The sequence below is a fragment of the Sylvia atricapilla genome, chromosome 1 (genome assembly GCF_009819655.1).
Source record: "Sylvia atricapilla isolate bSylAtr1 chromosome 1, bSylAtr1.pri, whole genome shotgun sequence".
Taxonomy (NCBI): Eukaryota; Metazoa; Chordata; class Aves; order Passeriformes; family Sylviidae; genus Sylvia; species Sylvia atricapilla.
The window spans coordinates 86,104,828-86,110,827 of NC_089140.1; positions in this window are offsets into that span (position 1 = coordinate 86,104,828).

Genomic DNA, 6,000 nt, shown 5'->3' on the forward strand with positions numbered 1-6,000 from the left:
AAAGTGACATGTAGGAACTCAAAATGCTCAGGCTTCCACTGCTAGTTCTGGGAGAAAGCTGCTCACAATTGCTTTTTTGAGTTGCACGTGTAATGAGGTCAAAGTATATAATTCAAAGACAGCTGCACATGTTCATAGCAGCACCCTGGAAAATAAAATAGGTTGACAGAGTCTGAGAGAGAATTTTCACCTGTGGTTTCTGAGATTGTAGGAGCTGATATACAAGGCTAGGTATGTAGGCCTTCCTCCTTTTTAATTAGTTTCTAAAGCTATTTCAAATAAAAAAGGTGCTTTTTGGGATATGGCTGCATCCCTGAAAGAGCTGTTTAGCATTCCAGATACACTGGTGTAAAGTCTAGAGGATGAAAGGCTACCAGCCAGAAATGTGGTAATGCTTTTTAAAATAAATATATAAACCAAGTTTATTGGCCAGACACTTTTCTTTTCTATCACAGCATATCCATTAGCAGTTCTAAATTCCAGATGTGCAGTGACAATGCGTACATATATTTTTCAGACCTGCTGCCCAGTCAGAACTCATATGTTGTCACAGAGAAGTCTCTGGCCTGTAGTCAGGGAACGAGTAAGTATGCAGATTATCCATTGCAAAGCTGCATGCCCTGGTTTATAAACCTTTCAGAACAGTTTGAGAACACACAACTAAAGAAAAAGCCCCAATTTTTTCCTATCATACTTCTCCAAGTTTTCTGATGGGAATGCGGTTTGGAAAAGGGAGAGGACTGTTATCAAAGCTTCACCTCTTGTGAGCTTCTTTGCAGGAACTGAAGAATGATGCCTGTATTGGCATCTCCCTGATGAGATGGACCTCTGCTGGGAAATCCCAAAGGGAGCACAGCCTACGTGAAGTGTCATGCCAGTGAAGGCCTCTCCACAGCTTTTCCTGAGTGAATTTTGAGTAGGAGCAGGACTCACCCATCTGAGGAGGTATTCTGCTCAAAAATACTGATTCTCAGTTTCCAGGATTCAGGCTCAGTTCTCTCTAACACCAACCTCTCTCCCACTGCTCCACCAAGCTTGCTCTCTCACTTGAGCCAATTCCAGAGCCTGTAATTTATTATGTAGCTGCAAAACACGATGGAGCATGTCACTGTACAGAAGATGTGTACCAGCACTGGGGAGGATGAGACTCTTTCAGTGTCCCAGGACACATCCCTGGATATATCTTCTTCTGTTAATGGTGTTAAAATGAGCAGAAATGCTTTAAGCATATGCCAAAATCTTGCAAATAACTTTGTAGCCCTCTCTTGATGAGTGTTCAGATCTTTCTGCCTAGAAAACAGACAAAATGACTAGTCCTGACTTTTGTATGTCTCTTTCTTTTCCTGCTTACTTTAGCAGTTAACAAGCAACAAAGGAAATTAACTATCAGTGAAATCCATTGCACTTGAAGCTGGGCAAACTTGAAAGCAAAGGTGAGTCAAAGCCATGTCATAGCCTCCAGTAAACATTCTACTTGTTCTATCTGAAGGCAGCATTAGCCATACCTCTCTTGGAAGAGCTCTGCATTTGCTTTACAGCAGTGGTTTGAAATCTTATCCCTGGTACAGGGAGCACAAAGCTCTGCCAGAGCCTGGCAGGGCTCAGGTGAGGGGCCAGCAGGTGACAGAGGGTCTGGAGTAAATCCACCTCTGGAGTATATCTACAAGTGTAAAGGCATGCACCATGACTGCCCGTTGGATGTAAATATGTGTACTATGGACCTTGGAGTAGCCTGTGCAAACTCATTTTTTCCCAGGAAACTAAAAGCTACAGCAGGGTAAAAATTCTCCTTATTAATAAAGCAATGAAATACTGAGACTCTTGAATGAGATCTCAAAGAAATGAATCCTCCTTCCATCGTTGTCCAGGTTTCCTATAAATATGCACTGGGAGGCTTAAATAATCTTGGCAAGATACAGCATAGGAAAATTATTGTTAAAAAAGAGGCGCTGGATATTGTTTCAACAAACTTTTTCCTCACATAAACTTACGGAAAAATATTGACCTCATAGCAAAGTCAAGAAAGAAAGAAACTCTTCTTGTAAAATGGCAAGATACCTATTTGAACATGGACTAGACTGCCTTCACATAGGTCTGTCTGGAACACCTCCCAGACGTACTGCATTAATTGTGGGGAGCAATCGATGTGCAGGTTAATTTAAAAAAAATCTAAATAATCCCAGTATGAACAGTTCTGACCTAAATAAAACTAGCTGTGGATATAATGATAAAGAAAGTATATTGAAAATCAGGCAGTAATGATCAAAGCCAAATGAAAATTTGATTATATTGGCTCTGTGAGCAGAGGAAAGAGCCTGATGGACTTCAGCAAGCCTGAATCAAGCCCCCAAAGATAATTATTAGAATGTTAAACTAGACAGCAAATGGAATTTCTTCTCTGGCAAAAAAGGCCCTAAATCATTTTAACCTCATGAGTTACACTGGGGAATTCTCTTTCAAGAAAGGACAGCACACCATAGCCTGAAAACCAAGAGTGAATCCTTGTTTCCAGAGAAATTATCTCAAATGTATTCAGATTATAAGCATGTGGGACAAAAACACAGTTAGCATCCAAAATCATATAGTCTGGAAATTCTACATCTTTTTAGAAGCCAAAATGCTGCAAAGTCTGAAAACAAAACAACCTGAAGCAGTCGGTTGTTTTTTGGGGTTTTTTGGTTTTGTGGGGGTTTTTTGGCTTTTTTTTTTGTTTTTTTTGTTTTTTGTTTTTTTTTGGTTTTTGGTCTTTTGGGGTTTTGGGGGAGTTTTTGGGGTTTTTTGGAGTTTGTTTTTTTGGATTTTTTTTGGTGGGGTTTTTTTTTTGGGGGGGGGGGGGTTTGGTTTCTTTTTTACTATGGAATGTGATAACCATTAAATTTCCTCATAGGAAAATAAAATTTCAGTAGGAACTCTATCACTGCCCAAAAATTGTTATTATTTTCTTACAGAAAGACACTGGTAGATGGGTTAATAGAAATTAACAAGTTTAAGTTTAAGGCTGGTCTTATCTCTAAGAAGTTTCTTGCCAATCAATTTTGCTTAATATAAGTAGTTACTTCTCCAGGGTATTCATAAAGTTGTGATTACTTGATACTAGTTAATCTGAGAGTGGACCATGCATTATGGTATGTAACGGCTAAATATCCATATTTTCAAATACAGCATTATATAATTTATGCTTATGTCACACCACAAGTGGATTTTTGAATATGCAAGTGGACTTTGTAATCTGGTAACTTCTTAATTTTTCTGCAGAACATATTTTTTCAAGGTGGGAAGGAAATGAGATGATTATATGAGTGGTTTAACTTTGGAGAGTAATTTTTGGTAAAGGGGATTTGCACTATTACAAAGTAGCAGGGTTTACTGCTCTTTGTATCCTTCAGAGCATGACTCTACAAACACTGATGAGGCCAAAGATCTAATACACTGGGATATGAATTTCCTGAAGAAAGATCAGCACCTATTTCTTACACATTCTTAGTGTTCTCTTCTACAATCACAACTTCTTAGTGTGTAGACATCACAGTCCCAGTAAAGGGGAACACTGAGGCGCATATGAAAATTCAGACTTCCATCAAAGTGCACTCTCCACTGCAGAAAGGACACTGGGAAAGAAAGTAATTTGGGTAACAGAAAGGAAATCCCAAATTGGCAATGTAGGGTAAAAAATGAACAAAGGAAGGCCTTAATAACAAGGACAAGATTCTTATTTTGATATACAAGCGAACCCAACAAAGAAAAGTGCAGAAATCATTTTAGCAGCAACTCTTCGAGCACTGGACTAAAGGAAACCCAAACGCAGCCATGAGTTGGAAGGTTGGGAAGGGGACATTTAGCTGAATGTGAAAGGAAGAAAGGCTTGCTTTTAAAGAATTTTTGTATTAAAATACACAAAAAGAAGAAGGAGATTGATTATGACCTCTGTCAATATAAGGAGAAAAGGGCAGTGTGCATGTACAAAGAGAGAAGATAAGAAAGGAGGCATCACACTGACTGTTATGTGGATTTGCCTTAAGTAGACTGCCTAGTCTGTTTTAAGAATTTGACAATTTCCAAGACTTCTTTTTTTTGAAGTGAGCCAAAATGTAAGTGCAAATAAACAAGGCTCACAAAAAGGAGCTGTTGTGGGCCCTCCTGCCTTTAGACAGTCAAAATTTGTGTGTGTGGCAGTGAGGGCATCATCTCCTATTGGATTATAATGAAATCCTGACTGGAGTATATGGGATAACCCATGGTTCTGCTGGTGTTGCGCCTCTGTCTGTATCAGGGGTTTGTATTCCTCAAGCTTTGAGAGGCTGAGCTCTGCTGAGCATCATCAGCTTTGTGGCCTGTGACTCCTGTTGTCATTATCTATATTGACACAACAGCAGACACAGAAAAAGCAGAAATTCTCCTTGGTAACAGATGCTCTTCTCTTTTCCTTACATCAAGGACCCTTAGGGCTGCTTCAGGTAACATTTTGTACCCTTAGGATGGCTAAAAAAGGGATACACTGCTACTGGAATTAGTGAAAACAAGTTGGAGGCTGCAGACAAGGTCCCAAAGAACCTCCTGGCCCCAGCAAGAGGGCACAGAGAGCCCTCTCATCTCAGGTGGGGGCTGAATATTGTGGAGGTGGCTGAAGTGCACTTTAAATTGGACCAGATCTTGGTAAGAATTGTTTCAGTACACAGCTAGGAGGATTTAGCAAATGTAGCAAATTTAGCTCCCCAAAGCAAGCAGAGGTTAGAGTGGGATTATGTTAATGGTTCTGGATGCTCAATGAAATGTGCTGTTGATTGCTCCCCTTATGGCCAGGAATCCCACTAACAGAACCTTCAGTCCAGACTGGGGTTCTTGTCTATGTCAGTCACTCTTTATATACTCTGATGAAGTTGTTGTCTCTTAGTTAAACCTTTGGGTCAGCAGATGCAGGCAAAGTTTAATGCAATTCATTCCCCAGCTGCCAAATCTGATCAGAGGAAATAGGAAGATGACAGTCAAAAAGCTCTGTGGTCTCCCCAGTCAGACTGTTAGCAGCCTAATTTTTTCCTTGGCAGTGAAAAGGGTGTAATTGTGGATAGAAAGCAGGATTGATTGTAGAAAATATATATGTTTCCTGCATATAAGGACCACAATTTGCAGGAGACTCTTAAAAAGTCTTTACTGAAGGTATTCTGTTTCTGACAACATTGCCATCTCGGCAGTATTTAGGGGTAGTTTTCTCACAGAGTACAAAGACAATGTCCTTGAGAAATATTTCTAAATCCAGGTAGGAAATGGTTGGTTTCTCTTTCATCAACTTAAAGAGGTTCCAGTTACTCACTCTCACTGTCATGTGTTACTGTTCCTGTCAATTTTTTTTTTTTTTTTTTTTTTTTTTTTTTTTTTTTTTTTTTTTGGTACTAGGTTCCGGGAATTCATTGCATAAATTTCCCTGTGTGGTCCCTGACACCAGAGTGCTGACCCAGGAGTAGGAAGAGGCTCCACAGAGCAGAACCCTGACCACACCTTATTTCCCAACCTCTTTTTCTGTGTTTCCTTCCTGGGGTCCAGAAACAAGTAACCATAGGGTGAAATACTCATTATTTTCTAATGTCATATCTAGCAGAGAAGCTACTGGCAGCAAGTGAGGGAGAAAAACAAGGTCATGCTCTCCTCTAGTTCATGCCAAAAATTTTCTGACTTTATTCTGATTACTGACATAGACAAATGTAGAGAGTTTGAAAAGGAGAAATTCAATTGAAAGTTATAAGAAAACTCAGAATGTTAAAGGGAAGGAGGCAAAATTTCTAGCGGTGGACAGGACACGATGACACAGAATCCAATCTATTGGATGGAGCATAATCAAAGCAACTAGCATGAAATTGGAATTTCTTGATGAGGAAAATAAAACCCGCAGTGTTTGTAAAATTGATTAGTCATGGTGAACCTCCTGAAAAAAAACAAACAAAAAAAGAAAGAAAACTAATTTTTTTAAGATATAGAGGTAATAGATGGGAAAGCTAAGCTAATCTT